Source organism: Talpa occidentalis, unplaced genomic scaffold (genome assembly GCF_014898055.3).
Source record: "Talpa occidentalis isolate TD23 unplaced genomic scaffold, MPIMG_talOcc4v2.1 talOcc4.4, whole genome shotgun sequence".
Classification (NCBI taxonomy): domain Eukaryota; kingdom Metazoa; phylum Chordata; class Mammalia; order Eulipotyphla; family Talpidae; genus Talpa; species Talpa occidentalis.
In genome coordinates, this window is record NW_023604295.1 from 136,727,916 (window position 1) to 136,743,104 (window position 15,189).

Genomic DNA, 15,189 nt, shown 5'->3' on the forward strand with positions numbered 1-15,189 from the left:
TGTGGGTGGGTGGGTGGGAGGGGGCGGGGGTCCTGTGGGATCACAGAGAAAGCCGCGTGTGGTCTGGGGCGAGGTGCTGCCAGAGACCTCATCTTGGCATGCAGAGGGTGGCGCCCAGCGACAGAGGAGCAGGGTGTGCAAAAGTGGGAAAGTCTGCAGCAAATCTGGGGCCCACATGGCTGAGAGCTTGGGTGGGGGCTGGAGGAATGGGAGAGCCGGCCCTGGAAAGAGGTGCTGAGTGCCCTGATTGGTCGGAGCTGGGCTCTAAGGAACAGTCTGGAAATAATGCTGGCTAGATGTCAGTGAGGACAGAATTGTCTCTGAAGGACGTAATGAGGCCTGAACTAGGAGAGCGACCAAGAAAGTGAGTATGAGAGACTGTGAAGTAGAAGCGCCCAGCGTGGACGGCGGGAGGACTCGCAGCCGCTAGAGCCGACAAGGAAGGAAGCTGCAGCAGCCTGTGGAGGGACTAGAACCGTCTGAATTAGTGGTTCTCAAATTTCAGCAGACAGCGAAGTCCCTAGAGGGGACTTCAAAACACAGATTATTCAGCCTTGGCCCAGAAGTTCCAATTCCGTGGCGCTGAAGTGAGGCAGGGAGTTTGCGATTCTGACTTGTTCCAGGTGATGTTGACGCTGCTGGCCCAGGCGTCACGTGTTAAGTGCAGGCGGGAGGATGTGGAGATTTGGGGGGTACGCAGCAAACTCTTCGGTTTGAGTGTATGTCGTTTGCAGACCACAGATCAGCCAGGTGGAGGTGTCCACGAGGAGGTGGCGGTCGGAATGGAAGTGGGTGCTGGGCACAGAGTGTGACTCTTTGGTAGGTTCAGGGAGCTTACGTGGATGGGGAGAAAGGGGGAAGCGTGGGGAGAGCCTTCTTTTGGGCGCTGGGGGGAAGAGAGGCGAAAGAAGCCCCTTCAGAAGCAAAACCACCTGGAGCATATTACCCGTAGGAAAAAGGGAGCAAAGGTAATGTCCAAGGACAAGGCCATCAAGTCAGGAACTTGACAATATTTGAGAGCGAATCCAGGTCGAATTAGAATGAAGATGCAGGGAGGGGTAGTGGCAGCAAGTGTGCCCCCCGTGGAGAGAGGGTGGGGGCAGAGGCCAGCAATTGCTGGCATCTAGGTAAATAGGATGAACCCAGACTAACCTCAGATGCAAAAGAAGCTCCGGCCTTGAGCTGCACCTTCTCTTCAGGGAAAGCACAAGTAGAAGAGGAAGTAATTGTTAAAAGAACAATTTAACCTGTTTTTGGTCATATCTGCTCTGCCTTAATTAGGTGCAGGTACCTCTCCCCACCCCATCAGCCCCCTCCTCTGTGTGTGTGCGTGTGCGTGTGTGTGTCTGTAGGCATGTATGTATATCTATATAGTGAGTTCTCACCTAATGTCAGTAGGCTTTTGGAAACTTCTACTTTAAGTGAAATGACCTATTAGAGAAACCAATTTTGCCAAAGGCTAATGGCTACCAGCAAGAGCGAAGTGCCTCCAGCATATTTCTGGTGCAGAAACATCACCAGTCTCCTAAAGACCACAGACACTGTTGGAATTACACAAGCATTCACAGCCATTCATTTTCTGAAACACTTATTCCAGCTGGGGGCCTGGGGTGGAGGTGGGGGTAGAGCCTTCTGCAAGCTCAGGTCTCAGGTCAGGACCCTAGATGGGCCCGCCTTCCATTACAGGACACCTCACATCCCACTCATTCCAGCGGGGCGCTTGAGACAAGCCAGCGCATGTCACATGCACATCTTTGGGATGTGGAGGAAAGTGACGAGAAAACCTGCACAGACGTGGGGAGAAATTGCAGGTTCCCTGCTCAGTGGCCTGGCAGGAAGGAATTTCTTTTTCTTCTCATCAACCTTATAGAAAACGACAATATATAAGGTTTGCTGTGCATATCTTGTGTGTGGGCCCCTCGCTGGTGGCCGGGGATTGAACTGGCGCTGCAGAGGCTGCGGCAGCCTCGCAACCCAGTGCTCAACTGCTGCGCCACCAGGGGAGGCCTGTGCATATCTTAAGTTGAATCCTAATCATGTAGTTGTGATAAAAGTACATGTACCATATAATATATACACTATATTAAAATATTATAATTCACTCTAGGCACTTTGCACTCTTTTAGTCTGAAGTCCAGGGACTTATAAAGCTGTGACTTAGAACGACTTAGTAATATTATTTGAAGTTGGAAAAGAAATTTTAATTTGAGAATATTAGGCAGCTTTTAGTTTTTAATACATTAATTTGACTGATGTCTATTTAAAGGAGAAAAAACAAAAGAGCAAAACATTTCAGCATTTCGACAATGTCAGTTTTTCAAATGAGATCCACCCTTCATGTAGTTCAGTCTGGTGACCCGGGAGGAACACGGAGACACTTGAACTGCAGTTACCCAGAGCCGAAGTCTCTTTTGGAGAGGGAAGGAGTAACTTTCACTTGCTTAATTTGCTAAGAATCCTGAATATTTCAAGATGAGAAATGTTCTCATTTCTGCTCCATTATAAATTCCCTCTTGGGCTCCCCAACCTTCATGGCTTTTTTAAGTGTTGCTCCTGAGAAGCATTTAAACTTGTCGACAGGGAGACCTGATTTAGTTCGCTGCATACAAGAACCGGTACACTGAAACTTGAAGAAAAAATTAACTTTGCATTATCTAATTAGGTTTATAGAATTGCTGCAGAGCAGCCTGGTCTCCCAAATCTAGAAGGTACAATTAACCGCAGTATTATATCAATACCAACTAGTCTGCTAATAGGCTTCCAAGCAAAGCAATTGGAATTTGTCATTACCAAGGATATTTTAAACTGGATGAATTAAAATTAAATCACATACTATTGGGAGCAGTTTCATATGAGAATGGAATAGAATAGATGACCTAATCACTTTTTTCATCTTTAATCTTTTATTGAGTCCCTGAGCTGAGGAATATATTTGGGCCTCAAGATGGTAGACTACTCTCTACTCCAGTCAACTTACAGGCCTCATGATTATCTGGCGTAAGCGTAATTTTTATCTTTTGTAGTTCTTACCTTTATAAAATGTTTTATAATGTGCTTTAGTACTTAAGCATCAAGCTACTTACTATGAAAACTGTGGATTTACTGGTAGTGTGTGTATCTTTCTAAAAGGAGTTGGTATTAAAGAATGTGTCTTAAATAGGTATTAATAGAGAAACTTCCCAAAATTTGTCACTCTTGGAGAAAACGGGTGTGTCAGCATTTCTATTTGTTAAACTGTCGGTAATTTTCCTTTGACTTGATTTTTCTTCCTAACAAAAACTTTTTTTTTTTTTTTAGATTTATTTATGCATACAAGAGCTGGGGTACAGGCCGGAGGTGTGGGGGGTGAGAGTATTCACCAGAGACAGAGCGGGGTGCAGAACAGGCAGATTGACCAAAATATACTGCTGAGGGGAGCAGTGGGCGAGTCAGGAGAGGTCTGCCATGCCATGTGGGTTGCTCCCTGGCCAGCCAGGGATCGAACTCATGCTGCAGTGGCTGTGGACAGCTTCATAGGTTGCATCTTAACCCTTTGCGCCACCAGGGAGGCCCCTCTTAACAAAAACTTTTTTAAAATGCGATAAGCTATTCTATTTAATGTGAGTCAGTTTTGCAAGTGGCTTTTACAACTACGTGCATGCCGAGCTCCTGCTCCAGCTAGAACCCTGCCTGCAAAGGACCCCATTGAGTCCAGCTATTGAAGTGAAACAGTAGCCTCAGGTTCTTAATGTAGTATAAGAGAGGCTTTTGAACAGTTTTACAGAATTTTAAGAATTAATACTTGCTGAGAAGTGATATCCTAACATCAATGCACTGTCTTTATGCTTCTGTGAGAATTTCTTTTTTGATGAATTCTTTAGAAAGGTTAAATAGAATAAAGCACAATAAACTACAATGGTACATTATTTTAAAAAAAAACAACAAAAACTAAAGTCCCTAAATCATGATGTTTGAAGTGCTCAAAAGGTTCTTTTCTTGTCAGCTTTTGTTATTGCCCTTTAAATAATTTTATTCTGTTGAATTTGAAGTAAATATTTCATAGACATTTTATTAATATCTATTATTTAAAAAAAAAAAATAGTGCCATTGTAGCCCTAGCACAGGCCAAAACAGTCTGTATGCTTGGGTCATGCAAGTTTCATTTTGCCAGAATATATCAAACATCCGAAGAAAGACAGTCAGATGTAAAAAACTTGGAAGGGAGGAACATGGCCTGTAGATCCCAAGTCTGTTTAGATTTATAATTCATTAATTGCGCAAACATTTCAAAAATGACTCAGGAACATTTTAGTTAAATCAATTAAAGACATTTTATTGGCTTATTTAATACTTCTATGAAAAATATATGTGATGGGCAATATTTGTCTAGTAAAATTTTCCATGCCATAGGCTCTACTCTAGTTCTTGGTCTGTTATGACTTGTGCCTGTGAAATCAAAGATCCGCTTTATGTAGCCATTTCGGAACTTGTCTTAGGCGTTTTCTAAAATCCTTTGCTTATTAGGGACAGGTTTTAATTATGCTTGTTCAGGATGACTTAAATCCTTTTCTCGCCTCAATTTTTCTTCTGGCGATTCAAAATTTTGCCATGCAGTTCTTATTAGACAATTTCTTCATTATGTTCCTAAAAATTTAACTGACCTGACAGAATTAGTCCTGAATTCTGTCCCATGTAGGTTAGTATTTGTTACCTTGACAATCTGTTTGCAGGGTTTTACATCTTTTCTTTGGAAAGAAAGCATTTAAAACCCCCTGTTCCAAAGTCTGCCGGGGTGATTTAAGATGAATAAAAAAATCCATTAGATTTTTGGCAAGTAAACTCTCAATTATGGTACAGAATAAATTACTATAAAGTGCTTTTTAGAGTAATGGAATGGAAATGACTGAAATCTTATTACTTTACACATGGAGATTTTCCGAGGTAGAGTGTTTAGTTTTTTAAACTAAGAGATCACTGTCAAGATTGGACATTTTGATCACTAAAAATATATAATTACATTTTAACATTTAAGCAAAAGATTGTAGAATGAGGAAATATAAGCTTGCAGTTTCTTTAACTGTTGCTCTTGGTATATTGGCCTCAGAGGAAATTCTGAGTTGTCCACTATTTGTAAAAGAAGATTGGGGGAGAGCGTTTCCATTGTGGTGGTCAATTAAATTAAATTTGCTTATACTCTAAAGAGATCCTAGTGGGCAGTAACGAGAAAAATACTTTCAGCAAATAGTTTTCTGAGATTTCCTATTCTAAAAATGTCCTCAACCAGGGTGATTTCCAAATACCTTGGTATTTTAAAGAAGTACATTTTTTGTATGATACAAGATAGCTCTTACTCTTCATAGCTAACGTTTAGACTCTAAAGTGTGGCACACATAACGTCTATTTTAAAATAAATGTAGAGTACATGCAAGCACAGTTGTTAACTTCAAACATTTTGAAGAGCGTTATCAAACCTGCAAACATAATAGAGCCCAAATACCACGCTTTCCCGAGGCCCTGCTGTTTCTGAGCTTCTTAGAAAAACTGCTGGCATCATCTGAAATATGGGTCAAAATATGGACAGACGACCTGGGTATGCGCAAATGATTTCTCCCTGCATCCTCTTTGAAATCTGATGAAGGCTTTGAATGAATGTGGCTCCATTTTCCTTTCCGCGAATTATGGCCGCAGCAAGAGCAGCGGCCACTCTTGTCTCAGCAGCCCATACCTGCGACTAAATTGCAGAAAATTGCAGCCAGAGAGTCTAGCAAATAGTTTCACACTGGTGCAGTCATGTTTCCTAAGAGGGAGTTATCATCCTTGACCTCTGTGCAATTAACTGGTAACAAGGAGAAAAGTAAATGTTAAAATCTTTGTTATATGTTGGCAGAAATCACTTCCTAAAGATAAAGTGAATGGCTTGCAACATGTACTTTCATCTGCTTCTTCAGCTGAAATAACAGGTACTTGTGTTTAAAAGCAAACATGTCTTGGGTAATGATATATGACCGAGAAGGCCAAATGAAACACAGAATGTAGCTAAAAGGAAATTGTGGAAAGTGACAATTAAAGTTAGATTTTAAAAAATGTTATAGACAATCGGAAACTGGAGGTGTAACAGCAAAGGTGATAGATATTTGTTGAGCATTCTGTTTTCTAAAGTGCCGTGATCCTTTCCTGCTGTTGCTTCAGTTCTTCAGGAAAATAATTGCAAGCCATGTAACTTTTTTTTTTTTCCTCCCTAAGGCCAGAGAATTCCTTTCTTTGATTATGGGGCCTGGCATTTGTTGAGTGGTTGGCCGGTTTCTTTGGGTCCCAGTGGGTGCTAAATGGGAGAATAATTCTTTCAAGGTTAAAAATATCATCTGTACTATCGACCGCAAGGGAGCTGAGACAGCCCAGGCCTGCCATGTGGGCACAGCCTGTGGCCTCTGAGGGGTGAGCAAGGCTCACACTTGCTGGTGATTCTCTCACGCACATACCTCTTCCGAGTATTACTCAGTGCTTTTTCATTGAAGGTGAAAGAACCGTCACAGTCTCTCATTCCCATCACTCTTGTGATGTCAGAGCTGATGAAGAAATAGAATTCCATTGCTAAAATTAGAGATAATGAGCCATTTTTAAAACCTTTCGCTCTTTGTAATCTCTAATTTCTCTCACATACTTCACTTTTCAACAAAGCACTCTAAGAAGTGATTGCGTCCTGTGAAAAAGAGCAGGACGGAAGTGAAGATGGGAGTCTTGGCTTCCTTGCAGGAGCCCTTCCTGCCAGGGACTGCAGGTTCCCCTGGGTTGGCCTGGGTTTAATTTAAAACTGCTTCATATATGCAGGGATGAAAATGGGATCAAAATCAAATAAATACAGGGAACATTTTCTGACAGTATTTTGAAAAATAAACTAACAAAACAGTGTTATTGATACTTTGAAATGGTGATACTCTAAGCTGAAGCTTCAGCCTACTCTCCACCCCCACCCCGCCTCGCATCGGGCCACGGCATTGAACCACTCAGCCCAGAGTTTTCAGTGGTATTTTTTTAAAAATCAGGAAATATATAAGGGCTTATCTCAGTCAGATTCCTGATTTATTTTTAGCGTCTTCCATAAATATGTATACACACACATATGTACGTGTGTGTATACACGTCTATTTCCTAAATCCATGGGCCAGTGCTGCTACTCAGAGCTGTCTTTATTTAGACTATCATACATTTAAAAGCATTTATAACAGATGACTGAAACCCAAAAGGGTAAAACAACTTTCAAACAAAATTAAGACCACCATGCTTTCACTAGTTTGTGATAAAGCAAAAAGCGTGCAGGTTTGCTGGCATCTCACCTGCTTGCTGTCCTTCAGACATTACCTTTGCCTTGCCCAGAGCTCTGGTACGTGGGCAGGTTCTTGTCACTGCTTTGTGAAAGCTGCCTCAGCGTGCAGGACGCTCAGTGCATGTGTCCGAGGAGTGGGTGGACCTGGCATCTGAAATCCTGTAGATCGTGTCTCTGAGATGCCTCATTTACTGCCAACAGTGAAGGCCAGTCAGTCTCAGAAAAGAAAAATTCACTGGAGGAGGGAAAGCTAGTAGACTTTAGGATTTGATCACTACCGTTGCCTCGCTGAGAACTCCCTGAATGTCCAAGAATACTAGTACTACATTGATACTATTTTGTAATACTGCTTAAATGCCCTTGTGCCAGGCAGTGGCGTGAATTAACATGATTTGGGTACTGCACACATGAAAAAAGACCTCCAGCTGGGGAACCCTCATCTTTTGTATTGTTGGCTGGTGATCAGGAAGTAGCAGAGGTCAGATCTGCACTACCAGGGAAGGTTTTAATGCTTTGGGTTAACCCCAGTGTCCTTATGTGAGCCAGAGTTTCTCTCAGGTACACGTATGCCAGTCGTGTGAGACAAAGTGCTTAGGTTCAGGAGATTAAGTCATCTCATGGTTCTGGAATATTCTAATACTTCAGTGGTGATTTCTTGTTATTGGCTCTCTGGGATTTTGAAAAACCCAAACAAGTCAATGATTAATTCAGAAGGTTCTTGGGGAAGGTACATTTATAGTGATTAAAGTATTTCTTGCTTGAACTGGGGCTTAGGGCCAGAGTGTGAACTTAGAGGTGTAGGAGGAAGAGAAGGTGCCCTCTAAAAGAAGCAGGTGCTTTGTCGTCGTGCAGGGTCATGGTTCAGGCCCAGCATTCGTGTCGGGGCTTGGAGAGTAGGAGGATGAGAGTATATAACCGCATACATGGCACAGACATGCACACACACACACGTACACGTGGTTTTTATTTTTAAAAATGATTGGGTTGATAACCATTAGTATTAGTCCTCATGAATACTAAGCACATTAGGGAAACTATTTTGAGATTTATTTAATAACTAACTCGCCTTTCTGTGTAATATTTGGCTCCCTAAGGATAAGCTGCAGGATTAAAGATAAAGCTGACATGACTGTAGAATGAAGCATACATGGACTCTCTACATGGGTTGAAATCCTCATGTAAACACTGTTAATAGCTTTAGTGAGATTGACCCAGTGACTTAACTCCTCCGAGCTTCCTTTTCCTCTTCTGTAAAGCAGACATAAAACCTACTTCATGGCGATGACCTTGTACCACATCAGGCGAGTCCTGGAGCTCCAGGGAGTAGTCAGACGTTCAGTTACAGACACTTTTTTCTCTTCCTTCTTCCTGGATGAACAAAGTAATTTATCTATAGTTTCAAGAATGCATAAAAGAATGCAAATACTTAAGTCATATAAGTTTGTTATGCATTCATTATTTGGAATTATAAGTGAGGAGGGCAGGAGTATGTACTATTGTTTCTCTTAACCCTTGAGACTTTTGTCTTAAAGGTCATGACCTTCAAGTGAACCAATGTTCTAAAATGGGGAAAGAGGAAAATGCTACTTTCCTCTTAATAGTCCTTATTTCCTTTTGGAAGACCCTTTTCCCCCTGAATATAACTATGCATTCATTCTAGAAAATAAGAAGTGAAAGCAAATAGGAAACTAAAAATCATTACCCGTAATCTGCCTTGTTCAAAGCCATTAGCAGGATCTGTGTGGCTCCTCCTGTGCCCAGATGTCCGTGTGTGCACATGGAGGCCGCACGCACAGCCAGGGTACATGCATGTGTGCTTGGGGGGTTGCGCTCTTATTTTACTGTAGAAAAGTTTTAATTTATTGTATTTAGGACATACATGATTTTATAAACTAATCTCTTAACATCTGGCCACTCTAGCATTGAGGCGTTTTCAAAAAAAAGAACGTTATGGAACAAAAAAAGAAATGCCAGCGTGCTAAGTATGACAGATCCTAAATTTTTGTGAACACCACATTCACAAAATGGTTTTTCACTTGCCCTATAAGAAAAAAAGGCATAGGTAATAGCCCAGATTTTATAAGGTGGTTTTAAGACTTGCTATTTAAACTAATTAAGGTGCTTCCTGAGAAAAACAGAAGTGATCTGAAAACAAAACTGGAAGGACAGCTGTTCTCTGGAAGGTACTTAGTTCACTGCCTTTTCCTTAGTCTTCTGAGTGTAGTTTGCAATTAATTTTGAGTTGTGGTTGCTAAACTTGAAGCTGTAATTCCCCCTTAGTGGATAAATATTAAGAAATTTAAGTCACTGCCAGGAGGTTAACTGAGAGGTCTAGTAAATACTTTTGTTTTCTTGATTTTATTCATCTTCTATTTGTCTCTGTTCGGGGAAGAATGATTTATCTAATTTAACTCGGTCACTCGCGGAGATTGTCACATCTTTTTCTCCATATAACAAACATTTAAAAGTGAAAATTACGCCCCCTTTTCCAGTGACTGCATAGTGAGGCTGCGTCTGTTTCGCTGTGCTGCCATGCAGCTCCTCTGTGTCCCTGAATCTTAATTTAAACATTTTGTTTGTGTATTTATATTTATAGAGAGTAATGCAACAGGTCGGCTCCCGTGTCATCTGAAAATTGATTGGTGAGCATCAGATGCTGGTCAGGAGCTTTCACTGAGGTCTTAACTGTTCTTGCTGCCAGGCCGCTTACGTTCTCCATTGATCTGCCATTTTATAGCTGAGAAAACTTGTGGCTTAGGGAAATTAAACGCCTTGCTGAGGTCACTCGGCCTGGGAGGCAAATAGGAGTAGATGTATCTCAGCACACACACACACACACACACACACACGGGTCACACCCACACTGGCCACAGAGCCACCCTCTCAGGTGGGACTTGGCTCCACCATGGGCACTTTGCAGCTGTGTTCTGTGACCCAACCTTTGTTAGCAGAAGTTACTTTAAAAAGGGCTGTTGGCCAATATGGTTGAGAAATGTTGCCTGTTGTAGCCCCCCTAGAGATAAACAGCACGCACTGGTTGTCCAAAGTTCATTTCACAGCCTGTCCTGCTCTCCGAGTCAGGCTTCACAGAAGAGAGAACAGGTTGCTGCCAGCTGAATCAGAGAGGGAGTTACCTGGAGGGGTGACCGGTCAGTACTCTGGGGAGGGTGCTGTCTCCAGAGCAGGGACCTGCCTGCTGGGGCCTGCTGGGCGCTGCCCTCGGGCCTTTTCTTACATGTTCTTACTGGGCATGTTCACGCAGCTGTCGAACCTCACTGTCCTGCACAACCTCTTTAGGGTCCCTCTCTTTGGAAATTTTCTTTAACACACTTGAGTCTACACGGCTACCTCTGGTCTTGGAAAGGTTACTCATGTGTGCATGGTTGTAAGCACCCCATTGCTCTCACACCTGTCTCTCCAGGTCCTGAAGCTCCTTGAGGGCAGGCCCTTTTGGGGGGCCCTTGCTGATTCTCTTCTGGTCTTATTGCCAAAGAGGGGAGTGGTCCAGTTGTTCTAGCGGCTTTTTTTCAAGTTGACAAATACTCATTATCTCCAGGTGGTGATCCCCAGTGAGAGCAGCACTCCATTCTTGGTCTTCAGATGGGGTAAGCGCCGGTAGGCACCTCGGGCAGCACTGGGTGGGCACATGGCACCCTGTGCTGCTTTCCAGTGGACACACTCACTGGTCTCGCTCTATTGTTTGTCAAAAATGATTTCAGTTCTGTTGTAAATTCTCATACACAGTGAGTATGTCACAATTACAGGAAGTCCTACTCCTCAGTGTAAATCGTTTATTAGAACAGCCCTGCTAAGCAGTCATCGGGGTCTTGCTCCGCTGCCTCGGCAGCCTCGTGGATCTGCTAAGTTTAGGACTTTCTTCTATACAGGGAATGTCAGCATAAGTGGTTTCTGGACTTTGGTGGTGAAACAAATGGTTTAAGTATAACCCATGATAGATTTCTGTTTTTATAAAAATAGATTGGAAAGTCATTTCACATCATGAAAATATCAAAACAGATCCCCCAAACAAATAGATGCTTTAGTAGACATTTGCAGGCAAATGAAGCCAAAGCCATATCATGTTCATGTTGTGTGGTACCTTTTTCTGCATATACAAGATTGAGTGAAGCTTCTTAAAAGCAGGAATCTAGTAAAGTTTGTTTTTTTAAAGATTTATTTTTATGTATACAAGAACTGGGGTACAGGTCAGAGGTGTGGGAGCGTGAGAGAATTCACCAGAGACAGTGGGGAGCAGAACAGGCAGATGACCAAAATACGCTGCTGAGGGGAGCAGCAGGCATGACAGGAAAGGTCTGCCACGCCATGTGGGTTTCTCCCTGGCTGACTGGGAATCGAACCTGTGCTGAAGAGGTTGCGGACATCTTCACAGCATGGCGCTCAACCAGCTGCACCACCAGGGAGGCCCTCTAGTGAAGTTTGACCCGAAAACACCACCTTTTCTTTTGGAAACTCCCTGTAGTTATCATGGATATTCCTCCTTGGCTTCAAGGGACTCCTGACAAAATGAGCATCACTTGTCCTGAACCACTCCGTGCTCCATGCATAAATTCCTCTGCGGTCTCTGCGTGGCGCCCGCTGGCCAGCAGAAGGCCACCACCACCATGGTGCCAACTCCTGGGCACCCGGAGAGGCAGGCCAAAGGCACAGAGACTGCTGGCTCTCCGTGAGTGCAACGGGTTGGTTACTGGATGTATTTGGGGTTTATATTAATCACAATATCGATTTGGCTACTGTAATAGATATCCAAGAAATTGGATTTTTTTCATCTAACATAAAAACCCAGCAACTTCATGATGACACCGTGAGGGATCCAGGCCCTCTTCCGTTGTGATTCTGTCATTCCCCTAGAGCTGCTTCCATCATTGTGGTCTGAGATTTCATCACCTGGTCCAAATTCCAGCTCTAGGAAGGAAGAAACAGAAAGGGGAGTTTCCTTCTTCACCTGCACATCCTTCTCTCAGACACATTCATGAATGTGGTCACTCTGAAGACGTTGGGGATGTACTGTGTGTACAGCTAAAACTGGGAAGTTAGGAGGCGGTTATTTAACGGAAGAGAAGGGAAGAAAGGATAGTGAGAGGAATAGTAGACTTTGCTACCAAACAATAGCATATATGGGCCTCCCTGGTGGCTCAGCAGGTTGAGCACAGCACTGTGAAGCTGTCCACAGCCTCTGCAGTGCAGGTTTGATCCCGACCGGCTGCAGAGATACCCACATGGCATGGCAGACCTCTCCTGTCGTGCCCACTGCTCCCCTCAGCAGTGTATTTCAGTTAGTCTGCCTGTTCTGTTCCCCGCTCTGTCTCAGGTGAATCCTCTCACCCTCCTGCACATCTTGCCTATACCCCGGTTCTTGTATGCATGAATAAATATATCTTTAAAAAATAAAAATAAATAAAATTTATTTAACAAATAGCATGCAAGTTTTTTAATGATAGCATTGTAAAGACAAGGGTCAAATTCACTGGAACTCAACTTTTATTTCCATCTGATTTCTCTGAAGATCAACATGGCCTTGGTATCTGGTATAGTTTTGGTTTTCTTACCCAAACATGAGATTTATTTTTGTATTGTACTGTTATCTATACTGTTGATTCCTGTTTGTCAGATTTGTCTGCTAAGCTTGAATCAGTAAGGACCAGTTCTTAAATTTCTCTTTTATACCCATTATTACCAAGCCATGCTTTTTAACATAGATGTTCAGTAACTTTCACATTGAATTATGATGGTTTATTAAAATTATATGTTCTTTGTTTATGTGATTACTAATAGAGTCATGGTTTCTTGCCCATTTTTCTGCCAGCTGGAACTATCCCCATTGCCTTCATCGAGTGCTTTATCCACTGTCAGATTAATGGATAGGAGGTTTGGACTTTTTACGTTGGCAGAGACATATTACTACAAAGTCATTCTCAGACCCCTTTGTTGGCAGTCAGAGGGCCATGGAAAGAATTGTGGGTCATTGGAAGAATTAGCAAAAGCAGAAGTTTGTGGATTCACATAACAATACTGGGAAGTGGGTCTTAATGAACAAGATGTATTGGAGCATTGAAAAGTAAATGGAACATTGAAAACACAGAGTGATTGCAAAGAGAGCTGCTACCCCTGTGGGGGGAAAGTGGGGGTGGTAAGAGGAAAAACTTAGAATCATTAGAATTCAGAAGCTCACAGGAAGAGTCTGTAGGTTGGGGTTCAGATCCCTGTGGGTGACATGGTGGGGGGACCATGGCTGACTGCGGTTGTATCTTCAGAAGATAGAGGCTGTTTGGGCAGGTGGGGGCCGGCTTGGATGCATGCTAGAGATTAGAACCTCTCCAGCTGCCCAGGTGACGTGCCTGGACTTTGACAGCCAGCAAAGAACTAATCTGCCAGCCTTTCTACCTCCCTCTGGCACCCCTGTCAGCGAAGCCTAACAGCAGCCTAACAGGAGAAATGATTGCAGAATTCCAGACCACACGGCAGGATTAGAAGGGTGGGATCAGAGCTGAGAGGTAATAGTTTAGGAACCGACTTGGTCCTGGATACAAAAATCTTCCTCTGGCTTGTTCGTGGTGGAAGGTTTGGGGCCAAACAATACTCAGAGAAGTCAGAGAGGTGGATCTGGGCTGGACGTGATGTGGGTCTGACTTCAGATAGACAGAATAGACTTTCTTGTGCAAGTGTTCCCGGTGCGTACCAAGCAGGACAGTGGCTGCCAGCCTCGTGTGTTGCCTTCTCCCTACACCACAGCCCCATCACGGGAAGCCACACCTCCTGCCCTCCCTGGAAAAGGAGGCAGCTTTGATCTTCGTTCCTTCCTTTATGAAACTATTATTCACAAAATTCCTTAAGCTGTCTTGAATTTGTTTATCTTTAGTGTCTGTGACTCATGGAACTGCTTAGTGAGACTTTGGTGGTGCCTTGTGTTGTGTTGGGTCTTGAGGACTGAGACGGTCTCCGCCCTCGGGGAAGGAACAACCTGGTTTGTGGCACAAGGCAAATGTGACGAGGCTGACACATGTTGAATATTAAAATAGAACTAATTCGACCTGGAAAGTAGAAAAGAACAGACCTGTGGAGATTTACCTTTTGAACTTATTTTCAAAGTCGGCCCTGTACAAGGAGTGTGTGTAGGTGTGTGCTGTGGGGAAGCAAGTATTGATGCCAACGACAAGATTAAAGTGGAAAGAAGGAAATAATTATTAAGACGGCCTTTGTCCTGTGTGAGGAAGTATTATACAGTTGCCCAAAAAACAACCCTAGCTTGGCTTCAAGGGTTTTCCTTATTTCAGAAGTTTGAGTTTGCTGGGCAGTCCCCTCCCGCTCATTGTGGGTCTTTGTGTGTCAGCCATATTCCTGCTGAGGTCGTCACCCTCATAAGCCAAAAAGTCCTTTTATTTTTTACTTTAACTTCCAAGGGAAGCTGCCTCATCCCTGTCTCTGTATTAGTTGTCCTCACAGAACCATTTCTAGTGTCTTGCCTGGGCCTGCCTGCTCCTGAAAGGCTGTCCTCACCGGTACTGGATCCGGCACACAATGAACGCTGCCGGCTGCCAGGGCTCCGGAAGGGCCTGCAAGGTCACCCTGACAAGGACAGGTGAGTTCTTGAGTTGCCGTCACTGCCTTGAGAGGCTGTAGAGTCTAATGGTGGGGAGCAGAACCCCAAATGTTCCTGCCTGCGCCTTTCTCCCAGGGTTCCTATTTGTGCCAGTGGCCAAGGTTTTCCCTGCATGACATTCCAGTTCAGAGGGAACTTGTGGCATCTTCGGCTACACCCTGGCGTCGGCTCTCTGTCCCTACCTGTGGTCTGGAAGGGACCGCCCTGTTCTGTGGACTCAGCTAGTTGGCACCTTGTTATCCAAGCTCCATGTATTATATTTTTGGCC

General features: G+C 43.5%; 1 protein-coding gene across 3 annotated transcripts in view; it reads left to right on the plus strand.

The window, feature by feature from the left end:
- The window catches only part of GALNT7 (polypeptide N-acetylgalactosaminyltransferase 7), a 104,805-nt gene that overhangs the window by 7,664 nt on the left and 81,952 nt on the right, over positions 1–15,189 (plus strand). The window contains exon 1 of one of the 3 annotated variants that reach the window (XM_054701044.1): positions 13,013–14,900. The exons of the other annotated variants lie outside the window; for them this stretch is intronic. The gene's annotated coding sequence lies outside the window, so the exon portion shown is untranslated. Of the gene's footprint in view, positions 1–13,012; positions 14,901–15,189 lie in introns of those variants that run through there. 3 annotated transcript variants of the gene reach the window in all.